Source organism: Notamacropus eugenii, chromosome 2 (genome assembly GCF_028372415.1).
Source record: "Notamacropus eugenii isolate mMacEug1 chromosome 2, mMacEug1.pri_v2, whole genome shotgun sequence".
Taxonomy (NCBI): domain Eukaryota; kingdom Metazoa; phylum Chordata; class Mammalia; order Diprotodontia; family Macropodidae; genus Notamacropus; species Notamacropus eugenii.
In genome coordinates this window covers 499829345-499851622 of record NC_092873.1, presented here as the reverse complement: position 1 = coordinate 499851622, position 22278 = coordinate 499829345, and the positions used below count along the sequence as shown (strand labels likewise).

The 22278-nt window shown below is 39.6% G+C and overlaps 1 pseudogene; it reads right to left on the bottom strand.

Moving 5' to 3' along the window:
• Window positions 1-1845: 1845 nt before the first annotated feature.
• LOC140523221 (guanylate-binding protein 3-like) overlaps window positions 1846-22278 on the bottom strand; it is a 30294-nt pseudogene continuing 9861 nt past the window's right edge.

Sequence of the window (22278 nt, the reverse complement as noted above, 5' to 3'; positions counted from 1 at the left end):
TCCTTGCACACTGTGGTTGTTGCTGCGTACAATGTTCTCCTGGTTCTGCTCCCTTCAGTCTTTCCATGCCTTTCTGAAGTCTTCCTGTTCATCATTTCTTATAGCACAATAGTATTTCATTACATTCATGTACCATAATTCATTCAGCAATTTCCCAGTTGATGGGTATCTCCTTGATTTCCAGTTTTTGGCCACCACAAAGAGAGCTGCTACAAATACTTTTGTATGTGTGGGACCCTTTCCCATTTTTATGATCTCTTAGGGATACAGTCCTAGAAGCAGCATTGCTAGGTCAAAGGGTATGCACATTTCTGTAGCCCTATGGGCATAGTTCCAAATTGCTCTCCAGAATGGTTGGATCAGCTCACAGCTCCACCAACAATGCATTAGTGTTCCAACTTGCCCACATCTTCTCCAATATTAATCATCTTCCTGTTTTGTTATGTTAGCCAATCTGATGTCGTATCTCAGAGTTGTTTTGATTTGCATCTCTCTAATCAATAGTGATTTGGAGCATTTTTTTCATATGACTATAGATAGCTTTAATTTCTTCTTCTGAAAACTGCCCATTCATATCCTTTGACCATTTATCAATTGGGGAATGTCTGGTATTTTTGTACATTTGACTCAGTTCTCTATATATTTTTGAAATGAGGCCTTTTTCACAGACACTAGCTGCAAAAATTCTTTTCTAGTTTTCTGCTTCCCTCCTAATCTTGGTTCCATTGGTTTTGGTTCTGCAAAAACTTTTCAGTTTAGTGTAAGCAAAATTATCCATTTTGAACTTCATAATGCTTTCTATCTCTTGTTTAGTCAAAAATTCTTCCGTTCTTCATAAATTTGATAAATACACTATTCCTTGATCCACTAATTTTTTTGTAGTATCAATCTTTACACGTAGATCATGTACCCATTTGGACTTTATTCTTGTGTACAGTGCCAGGAATTGGTCTATGCTTAGTTTCTGCCACACTGTTATCCAGTTTTCACAGCAATTTTTGTTGAACAGTGAGTTCTTATCCCAGAAGCTGGGGTCCTTGGGTTTATCAAACAGTAGATTGCTATATTCATTGACTACTGTGTCTTGAGTACCTCCCTCTATCTGTGTATCTCTATGCCTCAGTGTTCATAATATTAATAACTAACACTTACATTGCACTTTGAGGTTTCCAAAGTTCATTTGATCCTCACACCAAGCATGTGAAATAGATGCTCTTATCATCCCCATTTCATGGATGAGGAAACCGAGACACAGAAAGGTTCAGAGATTTTCTTAGAGTCCTACAGCTTGTAAGTGTCTGATGTCAAATTTGATCTTAGGTCTTCCTGAGTTCTTGCCCAATCCACTGAACCACCAAGTATCCATGTGTAAAATAAGGCCGTTAGATTCCATGATTGTCCAGGCTCCTAGCTCTGAATGTTCTGAGTCATCAAAAGGAAGGGGGTGACCTGAAGCATTCTGTGTTCTATACCATTTGCCTTAAATAAAGGAAGTCTTTCACTTAGTGGAATGAAGCCTCATCTCACCAACACTGAGGAAATGGATGGTCTTCATGTGAATTTCCCCCAGTGCTCTTTATCCTGTCTGGTGAGCATCAGCTTTACTTTTTAATACTTGGATGAATTAGAAGCAGGAAACATACAAGTACTCACGTATTCAAACATATATGTAAGTAGGTCTCAGTGCCATGTTTTATAATATATTCTCTAACTTTTTTTGAGAAACTGAAACCCATTTGGTTATTCCATTGATTTGCCTCATATGGATAACCCTGCACCAATGAATTTTCTTGCACCACATAACTTGACCATCAGCGCAGTGCCAGCAACATCTAATATTACAGGTCAACAGAAGGACTTTTTACTCTCAGTATCCTTAATCTCTTTTTGTGCTTTCTCTGCCTCTCTTCTCATCTTTTTAGCTTTCTCATGAAATCCTTCCTCCATCAGTTTCTGTTGTTCCTAAGAGAAGACAAAAGCACATCAGCATTGCGCATTGATTAGTTTCCATTCCACCAAGAACCACCAAGAATTTCTTCTGCATAAGGTGTGAGCCTTAAGCAGATTAGAAGAGGGGAAAAGGGCACAGAGGATTTCTCTTCAGGGGACATTCCAGGGCAGTGAGATAAATGATCTAGAGTTTAGGCCTTCCTGCAATGACTCATTACTGCTGGAGACAAGAAGTGAAACCTCAAGGCCAGTGGTGAAATCTGTAACAGCTGAATACAAGGTCAGTTGGGTTGGAATCATGTTTCTACAGGGGTTGTGGTGGGTGGTATAGTGCTGGACTTGGAGTCAAGAAGACCTGAGTTTGAATCCTGCCTCTGATACTCACTGGGTAAGACTGGAGTCATGTTCCTTAACTCATAATAGCACCTAACTCTTCAGATTGTTGTGAAGATGAAAATGAGATATTGTTTGTTTTGTAAACCTTAACGTGATATGTAAAATGCTAGCCTCTCCAGAAATATTCTCAATTCATAATTGAGTGGCCCATGTGTCCACATGTTTTGTTTTTTTTTTTAAAAAGTTCATAAATGCTATATAGAGTGACTCACGTTGGGCCTAAATCAGCTTCAAAGTGACTTGGCCCTCTGATCAACACTGAAACAAATGTGAATCAGTATCTGTTGTCTGTATTACTAGGCTGGTATGACTCTAGCTAAATTCCAGGAGCTTAGACAGGCCCTAAGCTATCCCATGGGTAGGAACTTGAGTAGGGACTAATTGAAAATGGTCTTAAGGGAACCTGGTCAGTCCCTGGATATGCTGTTGCTCCAGGACCCAGTAGTTGTGGGCTCAGGTAGGAGGGTACAATTGACTCAACCTGGGATACTTGGCATCATGATAGCAGCCCCCAAGCCCCAGGGGACTCTAGAATTAACTAGGACTGTCCATGCTTCTTATGATTACAAATGTCTCCACAGACAGTTTGGATTTCTTTAGGGTCTTTGTTGAGGACAAAGAGGCTTTGATGGGAATTAAGAGGATTCAGTTAGAAGCAGATGGAGGGGAGATAGATCCAATCCAGTATTAATCCCTTTGGTATTTCCTACTATGTACTATTGAGTTGGAATGACTAATTACAGGTCATGAAAGGATCATAGCACTTTGTGATTTTTAAGTCTTTTTTAATAAAATAGGTGCCATGGAAACTTTTTCCTACCATAATTATGTCCAAAAGGCCAGGAATGTGACTGGTATAGAACCTATGGACTTGTCCCCTGGGATCACATTTGCTCTTGGCCTCCTCTCATTTGTATGAGGCAGCATGGCCTTAGAGTCAAGAAGACCTGGATGCAAGTACTACCTCTGATACATTGTGACTGTGTGACCCATTTAGTTTTTTCAGGGCCCCTAGGAATTCTCTAGGACAATCCCTACGCGGTGGTGCTAATTGTACTGGTAGAGGAAATACGTTCACTACGGTTACTTCCATTAGTGAGGTCACAGGGCCAGCTCACTCCCTCTTACATTTGTAGGAAACAGCCAAGGATTTGGGGATCAGCACACTGGGGGACCTTGAACTTAGTCATCTACAATTTTTAGAAAGGGTATCCCTTATCAAATGCTATCTATGACAAGTTTAGCAATGAAAGCCAGAACTTACTGACCTCAAGACAGACAGGATCCTGGCAGAGATAATGCCAGAGACTGCTGAATAGGAATTAGAATTCAAAAATAGGCTTAAGTCTGAATGTACAAGTTAGTTGGGAAGGCCCTGGATCTTGTTTGCAAAGAGCTTGGTTTCTGGGTTCTAGAACCTCCGTCTTGAGAGAAAAAGCCCATTCCAACTGAGACTCAGAGGTTCAGATCTCATGGATACCCTATGAGAGAAAAACCACTGAGGGATGTTCTTTAGACTGACGACTGTATGTTAAGTTATCTGCCTTGTATAAAAGGGATATAGTAGAAAAGCTTCTGGGCATTAGGTCTTTGCTTTGAACTAAGTATGTCTACTGGTTCACTAGAAAAACACAGACTTTGGCAGAGGCTTGTGAAATTTGAATCTCATAGGGTGAGGATCTGAAGAATAACCTGAACTGGTTATAGACTTGTTTGGGCAGCTCAGTGTGAGAACTTGGGGTGAGGGGATGTTCTATGAGTGATGCAAAAACCATTTGAACTGACCAACAATTCTGCGCACTCAGTGAGGCAGATATGATTGACCCTGTATTACAGGTAAGAACAATTGATGAGGAGGAAGAGGAAAGGCCTCAAACATACATCTGAGGAAAAGTGCAGGGTCCTTTGCTCTTCACCACGCTAACTCACATGAAGGTAAATTTCCCTTCCTTGTGCATCTGCCCATCCCTTTCCTGCCTTGGTGGGGATGTTGCTTCCTAAACTCAGCCACTAATTCTAATCTCCATGTACCTTTAGCTTATGATCCAGAATTGTCCCCTATTCTCTCAGGATTTGGATCTTATCTTCCTCCATCTTCTCTTCCACTTGTTTGAGGTTTTCTTCATAAATTCTCTGCTGAGCTTCCATCTTCTGCTGCATTTCCATTTGTTGTTGTTCCAACCACTTCTTTTCCTTTTTGGCTGCTTTTTTTCCCACTTGTTCAACTGTTTGATTGAATAGAAAATGTAGAAGATTAAATCAGGTGAGGCTACTTCTCATCTCTAGTCAGTTCGTCAACAAACATTTAGTAAGTGCTTACTAGGAGCCAGGCAGTGTGCTAAGCACTTGAGAGACCGAAAAAAAAAAAAAAAAAAAAAAAAAAAAAAAAAAGGACGTTAAAAACAATTTCTGCCCTCAAGGAACTGTCATTCTAAGGAAAGAAACAACATTCATCTTGTTATTCAGATGCAAGAGCTATAGAGAGTTATTGGGATGCAATATCAATGAGGAAAGCATCACTAAAAGCTGGAGGGACAGGAAAGGTGTTTTGAAGAAAGTGGAATTTTATCATCAGTAGGAAGTAGGGGGCAGAGCTTTGATGGAATCAGACAGGGGAAAGGCCTGGAGATCAGAGATGGTTTGTGTCTGAGGAAGTGCAAGTAATCAGTGTGGCTGAAACAGCATGTGTAGAGGGCAGTAAGGTATAACAAGCAGTAAAGGTAGGAAAAGATCAATTTTTGAATGGCTCCAAGTGCTGAATGGTGGAGTTTATATACGATCCTGGAAGTAATAGGCAAGTCATCGGATGTCCAAACTCAGAACACATTGTCTATTAGAAAGAGACTGGGAATTCTTAAATTTCTTTTTCCTTTATTAGACCAAGAGAAGCAAAGCTGAGAAAGTCTGGGGGAGCAGCTTCTCTGTCCTGTTGGTTATGGTCACAGTTGCTGTTTACAAATTCAGCAAGGTCTGGAATAGTAGAGAAGAAGGAATCTCAAATATTTCAGGAAAATCTTCTTGTCACACTGAGGCCCTTAAGGAGAATTTTATTCCAAACCCACCAAATCCCCTCCATGACTAGAATCATCACACCCTAGCTCCCTGGACCTTCCAAGGCCTTCTCTTGTTCAGTGAGAGCTTGATCCGTCTGCAGGATGGCTTCTTCTGTCATTGCCAGTGACTGCAGAAACCTTCGGAGGACCTCATCTGCCTGGACAAACACGTAAGACAGACACATAATTTTCCCCAGACTGAGTTAGAGGCTGAGAAGGGTAAACCCTCTGTGGCAGGAGAAATATCTGCTATATAGGCTAGAATGTTCCTTTTTGTAGAAGGTATTGACATTTTGGGGACATGAGATTAAACACAGAGGCCATTGATGTGACTGCTTGTCAATGAGTACCAAAAGGCCAATGCACAAGGATGTACAGCTAAGAGCATCTCATTTCATTCCAAGTTTGAACCTGAGGTACTATATCAGCCTGCATTAGACCTGGCCTATTATGAACCACATATGACAAGCTACCTAAATTGCACAGCGTGTTCTCTAGGCAGGAAGAAAAGATTTCTGTCAAGGACTTTCAACTGAGGTGCAAACTAAAAAGTTAGCAGTGTCTAGACCTTCTCCTCTTAGGTGGTTATTGTTTGGAGAAAGTCAATGCTCACATGCCCAGTGGGATCAATGGAGGCCTCCTCGCAGTTTCACTACTGCCAGCCTCCAGGTCTTTCCTCACCTTTATCCCTTTCTTGGGAACCTGATGGAAATTGTTCAAAATTTTTTCTCTTTCTTTCCTATAGAGCTGGAAACCCCCTGGCACAGGGAAGGTTCCTTGAGAAGTGGCTTCCATTAATGTTTGTGAGAGGAACTCAAGCTTAGTTTGACAGTATTTAATTGATTCTTCCTCATTTTGGGGTATGAAATCATACTTCTTGGATTCTAAGATTTGCTACCAGTGAGATGGAGAGAAAGACAATCAAGGAAAAGGAGAAATGTAACAGTAACAATAATAACAGATAATGATTATCATGGTGCCTCAAAGGCTACCAAAGTGCCCCTTTTACTGTGGAGTAAATGAGATTCTAACGAAACTGTTGAGAGAAGGGCTACCTGCTTTTGTTTTTCTTCAAAAATGTATAGTGAGGTAGAATACAATTTAAAATTCTGGCTTGGGAGCTGAGATATTTGGGCTCTGGTTTTACATCTACTACTCTTTATTTAGGTCACCCTGGACAAGTCACCTATCCTCTTTGGGGCCCAAATTCCTCACTCTTTAAATGAAGTGATTCCATCAAATGAGCTTCTATGTCATTGTCAGTCCTGAAAACCTATAATATTGATTCTCTCTGTGGTGTGAGCCAAGTGAGTGCTACCAGGCTATGTGATACTGAGCACACATTTGGACTGGCAGGAGATGTTGCTAGAAGGAATCCAAGAGTGCTGGTGGGAAGATGTGCAGACATGAATGTGTCTGTGAGCTTGAGAAAAACTGCAGTATCATCTGAGGGAGCATGACTTCATGTATTCAGCAGTAATGTGAGACAATGGTATTTTGTTTTGTAAGAAGTCACTGATGCTAGTGTGTCACAAGGAGAGAGCATCTTTTCATGACAAGTGAGATTTAGGTTTTCATGCCTCTAGCTTTCTAGAGAAAACAGGCTCTTCTCTTATCAACTGGGAATAGAGATCCAAAGGTAAAAAAGGTGAGAAGATTTTGAACAGTCTCTAGACTTCATTCAGAAAAGAGAATCAAGAGGGAGGATAAATAGCTGGAAGAATATTCCACCAGTTTCCCCTGGAACTTGTATGTGTCATCCTTGAATGAATGCTTCATGAAAACTGAGATGGTTTCTTTCTCACAGTCTCTATGCAAGTTTAGCAGGTCCTAGAGGATTTCTGTGGGGAAGTCCACCCTTAGGGTCATCTGTTTTACATAATGGTTGGTAGCATTTTGCACAGCAGCTAAGTTTTCAGTCTGAGCCAATGCCAACACTGCATTCTCCAGGCAGTGAATGTTTCCACTAGAGATTATCTTCACATAGGTCTTCCGCAGCTTTCCCAACCCTGATAAGATGAAATAGAAGATCAGGCAAGGGGCAACCTTCATTCAAATTGTTCCAAGTGTTAATTATCTAGGAGAACCCAGGTCTGGCTGAGGATTTCTTTGACAGTGTTCTTAGCAAGTGGCTTCCAATTACAACTAGATAACTTTGACTGCAGGGGAGAGCGTCATGACTCCAGGCAGCCTCTTCTACATTTTAACTACTTAAATGGTTAGCAAGTCTCAATTATTTATAACGCCTAATTATTCCTCTTAGAAAATTCTTCCCATTTCTTCTAATTTTGACCTCTAGGGTGAAAGGAAATGGATCTAAGCCTCCTCCTGTAGGGTTGTTCTTGTGTGAACCTCAGCCCTTTTACAGATTTTAGTTATCTGGTTCTGGAAATGTTTGACTTTGTCTATGTCTTTCCTAAAGTGAGGTGCCTAGAACTGAACACAGAATACCAGATGTGGCCTAAGTGGATCCAAATATTTGGCTCATTCTTTGCAACAAAGTAACTTTGTATTTGCGATTACTCTCCCTAACTGAATTGTTAATTATGTAATTCTTTAAATCTTTTACCCAAGAACTATTTTCTATCTTTATCTCCCGTCTTCTCTAGTTAAGTTGATTTTTATACCCAAATGGAGAACTTTGCATTTATTCTTATCAAATTCTGTCATTCATTTAGAGTCATTATTTTATTCCACCAGGATAACATTGTATCTCATTTCTTTCATTCAGTGAATTAGCTTTTCTTCTGAGTTTTATGCCATCTGCACATTGGATCACCATTCTGTTTCCCTCATCTTTATCTTTGTCAATATTATTGAGAATGTTCAGAAACCTCAAGGCATGGCATTATAGATTTCCCTTCAATCTGAACTCGTTTTTATTATTGTTATTATTAGTGAGATACTTGGGGCTAAGTAACTTTCTCAGGGTTACACAACTATTAAGTGTCAAGTGTTGAACTCAGGTCCGTCTGACTTTAGGGCAGGTACTCCATCCACTACACCACCTAGATGCCCCTGACCTCAAGTAATTACAGGCTATTTTTGAGGTGTGGTCATTTAATACCTGATAACACTACCATCTATTTTATATCTCTGTCTTGTTCATCATTGTAGCATGAGGCACTATTTAATATTCTGTTGAATGAAATTTAACTATGCTAAGTTGACACCATTTCTCTGACAAATAGTTAACAATAGTTGACACTGTTTTCATCAATCCAGTTATAGCATCAAACAAGGAAATTTGCTAAATCTGCTGGATTTTAGTGACCACTGCTTCACTTTCTTAGTGCATATAAACCATCCCCTTAATAATATGCTTTAGAATATTGTCAGAAACAGAAGTGAAAGTCATGGAGGGCTTATATTTTACTAAATTCAGTCATTTCACTTTTGAAGAATTAAGGCAATTGCCTTTCTCTGCACCTGTGGCACCTCTCTAATTCAATTTAGTCTCCATCAAAGATCACTGACATTGTCTCAGAGTACATATTCCTAGGGATTTTTAAGCAGAAAGTTGAGGAAACAAGAACAATGAAAACCAAGTCCATAAGGACAATCATTCAAAAATTTTAAAATACCTGTGCACATACAAAGAAACAAAGGACACATATCCAATCCCAATCAAGTATTCACTGGAGCAAAGAAAACTTACGATACCCATCGACCATGATTCCCCCATTAAGGGTCTTGGATTTTTCACTGAAAATATATGAGAACAGAAGTTGTCTGCCCGCTTCTTGAATGAAGGCTCTAGCTTGCTTTCTTGGGTATCTTTAAGATGGTCTAAGAGTGACTTATCGCTTGTTGGGCAGTCAAATGTAAAACACTTCCTTTCTGAAAAGAATTTTCTGATACACTCTCTTGTAGTGTTGGCCTCTTGAACTTTGTGATCCTTGCCTGAAGGATAGGGAGAGAAAGAACATGGTAAGGTACAGGCCTGGGACAAAAGGTTGATGAAATGCTTAAGACAGGTCATTGCTGTATTCAAGTCTTCATGTATCTGATCTGAAATAAGAATGATAGACACAGAATTTTTAAAACTAGAAGTGATTAGGGAGAGATTATCAGAAATTAAACAACAGTTCACTTCTTATAAGGTTAATGTATTGTGGTATTGAGAGGAGACACCTAAAAACATGCAGAGAAAATGGATTTGCCCCAGATCTGAAAGGAACCTCTCACAGTTTCATAGTTGAGCTATGTTTAGATAGAATTTGGCAAATTACTTGACTAATTATAGAAAATATAGAAAGAGAATTGTGGCTCCCTAAAATAAAAAAAAAGACTCAAGAGCTGAAGGCTAATATCAAGAAGAAGACAGACTCCAGATTAATAAATGAATATAGTTCTTGTGTGAAGTCAATAACAATTCTGTCACTACAAACAGAATTAGCCATTGAGAAGAAACTGTCTCAGAAATCATTTCCAACAGTTCTGTTTCACCTATATGCTTTATAAACAGTTAGTTGCATTCTACCCCCAGGACATCTCTTGAATTCACACCTTCTATCCACTTACACCCCCCATTCCCCTGAGCTGAGGTCTTCATTACCTCTCACCTGCACTCTTGCAGTAGCCTCCTAACTCGTCTTCCAGCCTCTACTTCCTCCTCTCTCCCACTTATTGCACATACTTTACCAAAGGGATATACCTGATGAACAAGCCTGATTATGGTACTGTCTGGTTCAAGAAGCTAGCTACAGTGCTTCCTCAAAGCCTCTGGAGCCAAATATAAACCTGACGGTTTGCTATTAAACCTTTCCCAACTTCATTCTAATCTTTCTAGATTGGATTCATATTATTCTCCTTCCATTCTCTATTTCAATCACACTGGCCTCCTGGTTCTCTGGATATGATATTCCTTCACCCATTTGTGTATTTCTGCCTAGGGAGTTCCAATGCCTGGACTTTTCTCCCTGTCCCCTTTTCCTCCTGCAACCTTTAACTCTCTGCAGCCATCTCTTTAGATAGTACTTCTTACAGAGGGCCTTTGATGATTCTTATGGTTCTTTAGTCCTTTCTACCTGTTTTGTTCCCCACATTTATTCTGTATATATATTTTCCTCATTTGCACATTTTTTCCTCCACCAGCATGTAACCTTTTTGAGGATGGACATGTTTGTCTCTATATGCTGAGCACCTAGCATAGTCCCTTGGGTAGAATAGATATTTAATGAATGCCTTTTGACTGGAATTGAAGGAACTCATTGCCAAACATGATTTAGATAATTCCAGTGAGATCAGCATCCCTGCCTGTATGCTGGAGTTAGAGCCTACAATGAGAATTATGTGTGACCAGAGATTTGTTAGTAATCAGTCTACAATGAAAATTGTGCATGATTAGAGATTTGTACACTTAGATTTATATCCCCTTGTGAAGTGTTAGAAGAAAGATTACTGGAGCAGTGACAGAGCTGAATGTGAGCATCTGATGGTCAGTCAGGAATCTTTAGGATAAGCAAGATATATTTGAGAGAGACATAGCCAGTACTTCTCTAGAATTCTCAAGAGGAGAAACCCTTTGTTCTCATTAGGTAATGGATCTATAGCTAGAGATTTTTGAGATCTTGGGGTACAAACACTTCATTTTACAGATTTAGAAATTGAGGCTCAGAGACATTAAATGCCCAAATTGCCCAGCGTTTCATGAGCAGTAAGCACCAGTGGTTTAATTTGAACTCCAAATGTCATTCTAATTTTGATGTACAACATGCTTTTTCAAAGACATGGCTATCTATCTCTCATTATGAACAAGGTCTATACTGTTACTAGAGAGGAAGAATTGCTCAGGCTGTGCCCTGGACTGAATGAAATAACCTGTAATATCAAGTAAATCCCTTTTATTTAAATCCCATGCTCACAAACCAAATACAGGACATATGGAAACATCTACTTCCTTTTGGAAGTTCATAAGATACAGACCTATCACAGAAGTTAGCAAAAATCAGTTATCTCAGAAACTATCCCCCATTGGAATAGTTTACTAAGTTATGAAAATTCTAGAACTACAAAAAAGAGATTAATTGGCCCTCAATAAAGTCATGAGGAATTTGATAGCTTTCAGCCTCCCTTCCTATAGTCCATGAGATTCAAAAGAAAAACCCAGGAATAAACAGCTAAGCTCCAAAGAAACTGAAAACTATTTGGTGTCTATTCCCCCTCGGTGCTCAGGGCCACCCATATACCCAATCTTGATTCTTAATAACTTATTTTTAATGAGTTTCAAGGCATTCTCCAGGTATTCATCTGGGGTGATGGGGTGATTATCTAGCTCAAGCTCCAGGATGACATCCTGCACAGTCCATACAAAGTCTGGGAAGAAGCCCACAAACTCTGCTGAGTCTTCTCCAGTAGCATTAGGTGAGGCTTTGACCTTGATTTGCTCTGTCAGCTTAGTTACACATCTAAAATTATAGATAAGGAAAAGGAAACACCCACCAACTTCATCAGTTCCCATTTCTACTCATGGGATCTTCCCTTCCCTCCATTGAGTCCTACAAATTCTCTCCTCCACCTTCCCTTCTGTACTCAGGGAATTTTAATCACATATATAAAAAGGGAAAGAAAGAGCTTTTCAGTGATCAACTTGAGATTTCTTCAATCAACTTGGTGAGACCCCAGGTCTCATTATGATTCATGCTTGCTATGATATTAGAATACAAGTTCTTGTTCTGAACCAATGAGTTAAGAAACATTTATTAAATGTTTACTATGCATCACAGTGTTCTAAATGCTATGTATGTTCTCTAGGAGCTCAAGTTCTATTGGGGGAGATAATATGCAAGCAGTTGACACTTGCTATATACATGCATATATACATATATGAATATATCTGTGTATATATATACCTATATTGATATCAATGTTTATATGTATGTGTGTATATATACCTATGTGTATGTATACACATGTATATGTATATATTGATACACATTATAGAAATGTCAGAGATACACAGAGGAATGCCGGTAGTATGTGAAGTTTAGGAAAGATCCAGTGCTGAAGTCAGGATTTGAATTAAATCTTGGAGGAAACAAGGGAACATAGAAATTGGGAGGGAAAAGGAAGAGAATTGCAGGCATGAAGGACAGTCAGTAAAAAAGCACTGAGTGAAAAGATGGAATGTCGAATGAGAGGAAGAACCAAAAGGCCAGTGTGGTTTGATGCTAGAGTATGAGGAGGAAATGTGTAAGAGGACTGAAAATGTGAAAAAGGGTATGTTGGGCTTGAAAAGCAAGTTTTCTATTTGGTCCCTGGGGCAATAGGATTTACCAGAGTTTATTAAGTTGATGATGGGGTAGTACTGTCAAATCTGTGCATTATGAAAATTACATTCCTAACTGAATAAAGGAGGGACTGGAGTGGAAAGAGACTTCAGCCAACGAGATCAACCAGCAGTCTTTTGAAATAGTCCAGGTGTGAGGTGATAAGGACCTGCACCAGAATTGTAGCAATATCTGAGGAAAGAAAGGGGTAAGTGGGAGACATATCATGAAGATAGAAATGAAAACTCATGATAACATATTGGATCCAGAGAATTAGAGAGAGTGAAGAGTTGAGGATGACACCTAGGTCAAGAGCTTAGAGAACTTGGGGGGTGGGATGGAAGTGTTCATGACATTAATATGTTGTGAAGAGAGAAAGGTTTTGGGGAAAAGATTTTTTGTTTTGGACATGTTGAGTTTGAGGTGTCCACAGGACGTCCAGTAAGAGAAGTCATTCAATAAGCTACTAGAACTGAGAACCTAGAGCTCAGTAGAGAGATCAGAGCTGGATAAGTAGATGTGAATATCATCAGCATAGATATGATAACTGAATCCATTGGATCCAATGAGATTACCAAGGAAGAATGTAGAATGGAAGAAGAGAAGACAACTCAGGGAAGAATCTTCCAGGACGCCAAAGGACAGTGACCATTACCTGAATGAAAGTCCAGCATAAGGAACTGAAGGGTCAGACAAGTAGGAGGAGAAGGAGGAGAAATCATGTCATGAAAATCTAGGGAGGGTATCTAGGAGAAGAGCTTGATCCACAATGGCAAAGGCTTCAGAGAAGCCAAGAAGAGTGAGGATTTAAAGTTTATTTTCAACTTTGAATAGGGGAGCTTCAATTTAATGATGAAGTCAGAATTCAGATTGCAGAGGGGTTAGAAGAAAGTCAGAGGAAGGGAAGCAGAGGCACTGATTCTAGACATCCTTCTCAGTAAGTTTCAATATAAAAGCAAGAGATACAAGACTGTAGGTATTTTGAGATAGTAGAATTGAGTTAAGGTTTTTTTTTTTTAATGATGGAGGAGACATTTGATTTTATAGGTGACAAGGATGCAACCTATAGATTAGTGAAAGATTAGCAAAAGGGTAAGGATGATAGAAAGGAAAACTTGTTAGAAAAAATGGAATGAGATGCAATCTAGGGAGTAGTCAAGGAGTTGACTTTGGCAAGGAGAGGAGTCACCTCTTCATGTGAGACAGGGGTGAAGGATTGGATATAGAAGAAGACAAATAAATTATGTGAGATGAGGAAGAGGGGAGAAGAATAGCCTTGAAAGAGGGATCAGGCAGAGGGAAAGATGGAATGGTTGAGACATTTCAGAATTCTTGAGCATGGAAGTGGAATACTGATGTCTAATGGCAAGCTCAAACAAGTTCCACCCTAGCTTCATTTGTGGATCTGGTGCCAGGCTGTCATGTGATGATCAGTCAGTCTGATTTGGGGACACTGACCCCAAAAGGTTGGCCACCTAGTGACAGATATTTCTGAGCAAAGTAACTCATTATGACAATTCCTAAAGTGTGGATAGCTTATCTTCTATCCTAGTGAGGGAACGTTATCATTGAAGATTTTATGAATGTTCTGAAGTTCTGAAAGGATACTGCATCTGTTCCAAGGCCTGGTGGTTGCTGGTGTTCATGCTGTTGTAGACAAAAGTGCTGGTGAGCAGGATAGCCAGGGCAAAGATCTAGGAGTCATTCTTGGAGTCACCCTACAAAACAGATCATGTCAGTGAACCTATTATTCAGCTCTTTATTCATGACACTTTTAACCTTAAAGTCAGTGTTCAGTTTCACTGGAATCAGGGAACACTGATCTGTTAAAGATTTGATGCCTTAGGGTTGGGGCTAGAGACTGTAGTCTAAGTCGTTACTTGGAATCTCTGCCTAAAAGATTATCTATTTATCTGTCTATCTATCTATCTATCTATCTATCTATCTATCTATCTATCTATCTATCTATCTATCTATCTATCTATCTATCTACCTGTTTGTCCGTCTGTCTGTCTATCTATCTATCAGTCTGTCTGTCTGTCTAATCTTTCTATCTGTCAGTCAGTCTGTATTTTATTTGGCAAACTTTCTAATCTAACCAATTAGAGAAAGATTAAGGCTGGCAAAGCTGGAACCTATTTTTACATTCAGTTTCTCTTTTTAAAAAGTAATATTTTATTTTTTCCTCAATTACATCTTAAATACTTGTTTAAGTTTTGAGTTCCAAATCCTATTCCTTCCTCCCCACATCCCCTTTCCTGAGATGGTAAGCAGTCTGATATAGTGTGCAATCATGTAAAATATTTCCATTTTAGTCACTTTGTACGAGCAAACTTGAATAAAAAATAGAATAAAAGAAAGAAGGGAAAGAAGAAAGAAAGAAAGAAAAGAAAAATGCTATGCTTCAGTCTGTATTCAGATCAGTTCTTTCTCTGGAGGCAGATAACATATTTCATCATGAGTCCTTTGGGATTATCTTAGATAATTGTATTACTGAGGTTTGCCATGTCATTCATAATTCTTCATCATACAATACTTATTTTACTGTGCACACTGTTCTCCTGGTTCTGTTCATTTCCCTTTGTATCAGTTCATATAATTTTCTCCAGGTTTTTCAGAAATAAGCCTGCTCATCATTTCTTATAGTGCAATAGTATTCCATCACAACATTATACCACAACTTGTTTAGCCATATCCCATTGATAAGCCGCCTCTCAATTTCCAATTCTTTGCCTCCACAAAATGAACTGCTATAAATATTTTTTTGTATATTTAGGTCCTTTTCCCTTTCTTATGATCTCTTTGGGATACAGACCTAGCATGAGCAGTATGATTGCCCTTTGGGCATAGTTCCTAAGTGTTTTCCAGAATGGTTGGATCACTTCACAATTCCACCAACAGTGCCTTAGTGTCCCAATTGTCCCACATCCTTTCCAACACTTATCATTTTCCTTTTTTTGTCATATTAGCCAATCCTATAGGTGTTAGGTTGTACCTCAGAGCTATTTTGAATTGTATTTCACTAACCAATAGTGATTTAGAAAATTTTTTCGTATGACTACAGATAGCTTTGATCTTTTCGTATGAAAACTGCCTGTTCATACCCTTTGATTACTTATCAATTGGAAGATGACTTGTATTCATATAGATGTGACTCAGTTCTCTATATATTTGAGAAATAATGCTTTCATCAGAGATACTTGCTGCAAAGTTTCCCCCCGTTTTCTGCTTTCTTTCTCATTTTGGTTGCATTGGTTTTGTTTGTGTAAAACTTTTTAATTTTGTATAATCAAAATTACCTATTTTACCTTCTGTGAGGCTTTCTATACCTTGTTTGGTCTTAAATTCTTCCCTTAACCATACATCTGACTGGTAAACTATTCCAGGGTCTCCCAATTTGCTTATGGTATCACTTTTTATGTAAATCATGTACCCACTTTGACCTTATCTTAGCATTCAGTATGAGTCAGTGTATACCTAGTTTCTGCCATACTGTTTTCTAGTTTCCCCTGCATCCAGTTTTTGTCAAAATAATGACTTTTTTACCCCAAAACTTGAATTTTTGGTTTTATCATATCCTAGATTACTATGGTCATTTGCTACAATATGTTGTGTACCTGATGTATTCTACTTATCCTCCACTCTATATCTCAGCCAGAACCAGATTGCTTTGATAATTACTGCTTTATAATACAGTATGAGATCTGGTGAGGCCTGATCATCTTCTTTCACATTTTCCTTCATTGACTTCCTTAATATTCTTGACCTTTCATTCTTCCAGATGAATTTTGTTATTATTTTTTCTAGCTCTATAAAATAACTTTTTGGTAGTTGGATTGGTATGACATTGAATAAATAGACTAATTTAGGTAAGTTTTTAAAATTATAATGGCTCATGAACAATGAATATTTTCCCAGTTGTTTAGATCTAACTTTATTTGTATGAGAAGTGTTTTATAATTGTGTTCTTATAGTTGCTGAGATTGCCTTGGCAAGTGGAGGCACATACTTTGTTTTGTCTACAGTTTTGAAATAAAATTTCTCTATCTCTTGCTGCTGGGCTTTGTTGTTTACATATGGAAATGACGAACATTTATGTGGGTTTGTTTTTATATCCTTCAACTTTGCTAAAATTGTTAATTATTTCAACTAGTTTTTAGTTGATTCTCTGAGTATACTGTCATATCATCTGCAAAGAATGGTACTTTATTCATTGCTTATTCTAATTCCTTCAATTTCTTTTTCTCCTCTTCTTGCTATAGCTGGCATTTCAAGTACAATATTGGATAATAGTGGCGATAATAGGCATCTTTGCTTTAACCCTAACTGTACTGGGAAGGCTTCTACCTTGTTCCCATTTCAGATAACATGTATTGATGATTTTAGATAGAAACTACTTATCATCTTTAAGATAAAGTCCATATATTCCTATGCTCTCTAGGGTTTTAATAGGAACAGAGGTTGTATTTTGTGAGTGACTTTTTCTGCATTTATTGAGACAATCATATGATTTCTGTTGTTTTTGTTATTGAGATGGTCAGTTATACTGATAATTTTTCTTAAATTGAACCAGCCTTGAGTCCCTGATATAAATCCTATGTGGTCATTCAGTTGCGCTAAGCAAGCAAGTCACTGGAGGGAGAGTCAGGAAGTAGCCTGCATCAGGCAATAAATCTCTCACCACCAACTCGTACCCAACTCCCCTAAGACTTGGAGATAGGGGAGGCTCTGAACCCAAGGTTCTTCTGCTTCTTGGAATAACGGTGCCACCTCAACAATCCAACCACTTTTCATCCTGAGCCCCAGAGCCATTTTTGGGGAAAGTTCATGCTGAGGTGAGAAATCATATGCAGATAAAGGACATTCCTTCTTTGCCACCACCATCACCAACTTCTACCAATAAGCAAACAGATCCAAGAGGCCTGGGAAGGGCAAATACCCAATTCTACTGGTAGCTCAATCCCTCCTCCCATTACACCTGGGTGGAAACCTCAATAGAGGTACCTCTCTATAAATGCCTCTTTTGGTACTGAAGCCACAACTACTGAAGATTAAGGAAAGAATGTTTTTGCTACCCAAATCCTTGGCATTCTCAAGCAGCTCAGTAGCCAAAATTGATGTGATCTTATTAGTGGAAATGACAATGATGAAAAGGCATTACCAACTGCATTACCTCTGCACCATAAATAAAGGGTCCTGAGGCCTCCCTATCTGACTTGGAGCTGAAGTCTCCTCTATGTTGTCTCACCCATTACAATGGGACCTCCTGGGGAGCGTGAACCATCCCACTTTTTTTTATCTCTAGATTTCAGTATTTATTCATTCATCTTAGCTTGATCAATTATACAGATTTTAAGGCCTAGAGGAGAAAAATTGATCTCAACCTCATGTAGAAAAATGGTGAAGACACACAGAGTGGTGACTTTCCTCTAGGCAAAGAGAGGAAGGAAGGAAAGGTTGGGGACTCCAGAGTAGAGTATGATATTCTTCATAGGTCCAGAACGGGCCTAGCCTGTGTCTGAACAGACGAGGACACAAGTAAGCAAAAAGTCCTTGTAGAAACTGTAATTAACAGACTGTGAAAGGCTTTTGTTCAGTACAAGGTCAAATACTATATGCATTTCACAATCTCCTTTCCTTTTTCTGTAAGAAGAAGTGATTAGTTTATATCCCTGTGAGGTCCTTTCCAGATCTAGTTCAAGAATTCCATAGCCAATTGAAGGGTTGAGCCTCATAACAAACAGTGTTAAGTCCTGCCCAATAGTGGGTGAAAGGAGACAAACTTTATGTTAAAGTATAGGTTGAACCATGTCACTCCTGTGCTCGAGAAACTTTAGTGACTGCCCATTATCTACAGGATAAAATACAAATTCCTTTTTCCCAGTGTGGCTTAATTTATATTCACAGGATATTTATATACTCAGTATTTTACGCTTTGTCACAGACTATTTGCCATGCCTTAAATGCTCTCTCTCTCTCCCTCTCTCCCCCCCCCCCCTCTCTCTCTCTCTTTCTCTCTTCCCCTCTCTTAGTCTCTTTCAGTCTCTCTTTGTCTCTCTCTCTCTCTCTCTCTCTCTCTCTCTCTCTCTCTCTCTCTCTCTCTCTCTCTCTCTCTCTCTCTCTCTCTCTTTCTCTCATTTGGGCTACCATGAGCCCTTAGTTTCCTTCAAGGCAGAGCCTATGTGCCAGCTCCTTCAAGAGGGCTTTTCATGTTTTCCCAAGCGCACTAGTTAAATCACTTTGTGTTTAATTTGCTGTCCTCCACATGTGTCTGTGAACATGTTAGGTCTTTCCTATCTGAATAGCATTGTAGCCTGAAATTCCAGATCAGCTACTGGGGAGAGGTGAAGGTGGTATTAAAGCACCTGAAATGAACTAGAATAGTTCCTTGGGTTATAGATTACTCTGTGTATGTGTGTGTGTGTGTGTGTGTGTGTGTGTGTGTGTGTGTGTTGGGGTTTGAGGCTCCCAGGTGGGCAGCTTGAGTTTTATAGCAACAAAGATTTCCTGGCGGCACTCATGATATGTACCACCATCAAAAGAGGGCTACCTTGCTTCTATTTTTGTATGGGAAAGGTCCCATGATGATGCATATCTGTAATGTTCATTTTTTTCCTAATTTCTATGTATTTTAGAGTCATGATAGGCAAGGTGATGTAAGAGATATAGGGTGGAAAGGCTCATTGTTCTATCTGTTATTAAGATGTGGATCTTATTAGATAAAGAACTTTGGGTGGTACAAATTCATTTAGTCATCCTTGAATTTTGGAAACGTGGAGAAATCTTGGCATGTTAGAGATATAAGGAGAAAGAGTGATGGGCAAAAAATTGAAAAGCACAACTGACATCAAAGCAGTCTTGGGATGCTGAGGGAATTTTTTTAAAATTTTCTAAAAGCATTTTTTTCATTGCTGAGGGAATGCATCTTGGTAATTTGTGTTTCCATTTTCCAGCAGTGCTTAGTACTCCAGGGACCATCATGCCCATCATGTCTCCCCAAGGATCAGGTGATCACATGAAATCTCATCACCATGCTAGTTGACTGAAATTTTGATTCTCAGCACCTTTTCAGTTCCCTCCATTGCCTCTCTCCTCTGACTGATGGGTGGAGGGTACAGCAGTAAATGCCTCCCAAATCCTTCTTTTAGAGGGGGCTCGGATCAGAACTTTCCATGCATTGATTCCATGCAATATCATGTCCCTGCACAAGATTTCCCCTTTCCCCCTTCCCCATTTTCAGCTTCCTTTTGTCTTCCTCCATTAGTTTCCAAGCTCCTTTTTCTTTCTTTCCTTTTCTTGTTTTGTATCCTCATCACTTAGCATGGTGCCTGACACATACCAATTACCTATATTTTTTAACTGACTTGGCATGGTCATAGTCTTCTTGGGGAGGGCAATAGGATTTTTGCTCTTAAGACTTCACAATTTCCCCTTGAGATTGTACCCATGAATGTGTACCTTGATGGGGATAAGGCAAACTTGGGAAGGAATCTAATGCTAAAGAATATGGGGCTTCAGCAGGCCTGCATAGCCACATATAGTGATGGCTCTATTCAGGTGCCCCCACTCTAGCCAGTAATTTCAGCCCTTTACACTGACAGAAGTAGTGTGGGGCCTGAGCAGTTGCAAAAACCCTAAAGAACAAGAATTTCTACGTGAAATAAAGCAACCACTAATCAGATGTTATAGGATGCATTGTGGGATCATCAGTTTCCTTGGCTTTTATATACAGCCTGCCAATACCTCATAGCTGTGCATTGCTTTGCATTTGTTTATAAGCTTTGCAAAGGATTTTGCACAAATTATCTCATTTGATCCAATCAATAAGTTTAGGATATAGTTGTTATTATTATCCCTATTTTACAAATGGGGAAACTGAGTTAGAGAGGGTTCAAGTAACTTTCCGAGGGTCACACAGTGCATGACTTTCTGAGATAGAATTTCAAGTCAGATCTTTCTGACCCCAATCACAGAACTCTAGCCAGTATGTTCCCTGGGTGCTCCTTGAAGGAGGGGATTATGTGACTGATATTTTTGTCCCCTGAGCCCATCTACTAGGTAGACTGATCTTTTTTATTCACTGGTGAATGTATAGCCTGGAAGAACAAGTTCAGAAGTAGATTTTCAGAGACCTTTTAAAGAAATGGGAACCATCTGAAAGAAATGGGATTCCCAGACAGTCAGTCTGACCTGCGGTCAGCACCAATCTCATCTCAGGATTTTGGTCACTTCCTCTTTTGGCCTATCTTATTCTTCAGCTGGAACTTTTGGGAAGTCCTTGATACAAGGAGAGTAATAGGACCCTGTGATGGGTCCTTTATGTTTACATGGCCTGGTCTTCTTATTCAATATGATGGCAGCATCCCAGGGCCCATCCAGCTTGATCACCCCACAGATACATTGCACAAGAATCTCTTGGCAATAGTTTGTTGTACCCCCCTCACAGGCCTGCCAGATATAAGAGGTCATTCCTTCTTAGGTCAGGCAGAGCTAAGGAGGGAAACTGAGTGAGCAGAATGTCACTGATACATCTATCTTTTCCATGTCTCCAAGACCCTCAGTATTAAGCAGAATTAAGATGTGGTCAAGTTTGCTAGAATGAGGGACACCCCACATCCAGATGCCCTTTGTGTGAGTGTGCACAGTGGAGCTGAGTGGAATAGGTTTAGTGAAGACTTCTCAGACTGTAATTCTTCTCCCAGGGGTGAGGTAAGACCTAGAGGCTCAAGGTTACAATATTTTTAGAGTAGAATAGTTCCAAATAAGGATATAAAACTGTGTAGTGTATTAGGGTCTCAATGATTGGATAAAACTTACATAATTCCTCAATGTCTTCATTTCAAAAGGGATTGGTTAGATTTCATGTCTAGAATGTAAGATCATATTCTCAGCTAATGAGGACAATGGTCAGTGTGGGAGGAGGGACTTGCGTTAGGGTCTATATAAATCACTGTCTTTTCTTTGTCTTCGGCTTTCCTACTCCAGATGAACTGGTACAGGATTGTCCCGCTTCTCGAGAATTGAATAAATAAACTTTCTGTCATCACTTTGAGAGGCCTCTGAGTATTTGATTTAAGTAGGGACCTGAGCCATCCCACACAGTTTGGGGGCACATTCCGGGATCTGTGACTTTTCAGAAAGATGACTGGCAGCTCAGTTCAAAGACTGGCAAGCCTATGGGGGAAATTCCCTCATGGTCCTTGAAATGGGCTGCCGGGCCTGCCTCTCTGCAACGTAATGACCCGAAGCAGAGGAACTCAGTGAGAACAGAAAGAATAAAGATAAGGACGCCAAAGACTCCTGAAGCTGCAAAGTGTGTGAAAATGCCAACCAGTTGGTTTTGAAGGTTGCAGTCAGGCAACTTGTATGTGTATATGACCCGGTGGTAAGCACGGGGCAGCTGGGGGGAGGTCTGGGGGTCAATTCGTTGAGTCTTAGATAGATTCGGGAAGAAGGTGATGACTCCCAACCAAATTAGTGGACTGCAGGACCCCAGGGTGAAGGGCCGCCCCAAGAAACATTCGCCAGGTGACTGCTGGTGGGTGGGCAACCCCCACTGAGAGCTGGCAAGGGAGCTATCAGGAGAGCTTGCAGGAGAGCCAGCAAGG